Below are 2,108 nucleotides of genomic sequence, written 5' to 3'. Positions count from 1 at the left end.
AGAACAGCTGAGAAAGAAAACAAAGGAAATCAGCTGTTGCCACCAGCTAATTAAACAACATATGCACAAACCTCTTAAGGACACAAAGATCCAATCCTGTTCTTAAAAAACGTAAATTTTATTAAAAACAAAAAGAAAGAAAATACATCTGAAACATAGGCTTTTTGCTAAATCAAAAAAAAATCCCAAAACAATTACAACAATTAAGCATCATGGTAGCTCTCTTGAGGTTTAGCTTAAAGATTACAAGCAAAACAAAAGCACCTGGTGTTAGCACAGGGGAGCCCACAAGCCAATAAGAAATAAAAGAAATAACCTTAATCGCGTCTTCCTAGACCTTCCCTGACTTACTTACATATCTGGGGTTTCAAAGAAGCAATCTCTAGGTATGATCTGATGGTTTTTCATACCTGGCTTAAAGCTTCCTACATCATAGTTCAGCCCTGTTCCTGCTCTGCCTCTCCTCTCTCTGGAGAACAACAAACAGACAAAGGGAAAGTTTTTTCCCAATTTTAAAAAGTTCCAGCCCTCCCATTGGCTCCTTTGGTCAGGTGCCCACTCCCTTCTTTTTACCTATGGGCTTTTTTAACCCTTTACAGGTAAAGCAAGTAGAGAACAGATATCAACAGGGATTTTATAGACATCTGATGAAGTGAGCTGTAGCTCACGAAAGCTCATGCTCAAATAAATTGGTTAGTCTCTAAGGTGCCACAAGTCCTCCTTTTCTTTTTGCGAATACAGACTAACACGGCTGTTACTCTGAAACCTGGCTGGCTGGGTGTCCACAAAAGGGAGCTACCCCCCCCCCCCATTTATCACAGGTTTGAATGTGCTGTGTGTGGTTGCCTGATTACATCCTCTATTTTATACATTTCTGCTATTCACGTCGTCTCCCTGCATGAACAGCAATATATTTGTTAGTAGTCTCATGGTCTCAAGCTCCCACTGCTCCATTCACCTCGGGTAGTTCGTCTCCCTGCAAGCAGTTCCCTATCCCTGCTCTTGCTGGTGGAGCTGGAGAGGAGAACACTCACCCTGTTATCTGTGTCTGCTGCAGGCACCGCCCGCCTCAGCTCCCATTGGCTGGGGGAGAGAGACAGAGATACCATCACTAGTGGCCAGACAGAGTCTGCCATGGAGGCAGCATCATTAGTTGCTAGGTAGAGTCCACCATTGAGGCAGTGTCACTAGTCACTGGGCAGAGTCAGCAGGGACGGCATGAGGCCATCCCCCCTCCCCAAGCGCTGACTCCGTGGCCAATGGGAGCTCCGGGGGACGGCGCCTGCTCGGAGGCAATGTACCTGGTGCGTACAGATAAGATAAGTTGAAGATAAGAAGAAAGCAAAGAGGTTCTTTCTAGCTGGTGGCATTGCAGGTCTGTATAATGAAATGGGGCCCTTTATTTAGTTTTTTACCCACTGTGCCATGTAATGTTGGTAGGTTGTGTAGGACGAGCACCAGCAGGAGCACCAGGAGGCACTGAACCTGATGGGAGCATAATCCCAGACACACAGGGAGGGTTAGAACCACCCACTGCCCCATCTCTTTAGGGTAGTAGCCATGCTCCTCACCCCCTGCACCCCCTGTGGACAGACCATGACTGTGCCTCCTCCTCAGCCACTTTTGTGCCCAGGGAGGCCCAGCCCAGCAAGGTCCTGCCGTCAGCAGAGCGTGGAGTGTGGGAAAGTGGAGCAGGAACTGCCTCGTGGTAGGATGGTGTTGGTGAAGGTGCTTGGTGGTCCCTGAGAGACCAGGTTTCTATTCTTGGTGCTGCCTCTGCCAGTGATGTCCTGTGTGACCTTGGGCAAGGCCTCAGTTTCCCAGCTGTCACACAGGGATAATAATAACCCATTGTGCAGGGATAATAACCTATATCTCTCTCTCTCACACACACACTCACACACATGGGTTGCTTGTAAAGAGCCTAAACCTGAAGCTGCAAGGTCCAGGCCAGCTGGTGACAGCAGTGTACATTAATGTGAGAGCATTCACAACTAAACTAAAACTGTGGAAAAATCAGATTTCTCAGGGGAATCTCACTCATTTCTCAGCATGCAAGTCACTCATTTCCCACATGCAAGTCACTTGTGGAAGAGCTCGGCTCTGAA

This window comes from Eretmochelys imbricata, chromosome 9 (assembly GCF_965152235.1).
Source record: "Eretmochelys imbricata isolate rEreImb1 chromosome 9, rEreImb1.hap1, whole genome shotgun sequence".
In the NCBI taxonomy this organism is placed as follows: domain Eukaryota; kingdom Metazoa; phylum Chordata; order Testudines; family Cheloniidae; genus Eretmochelys; species Eretmochelys imbricata.
This window is presented reverse-complemented; position numbering follows the sequence as displayed.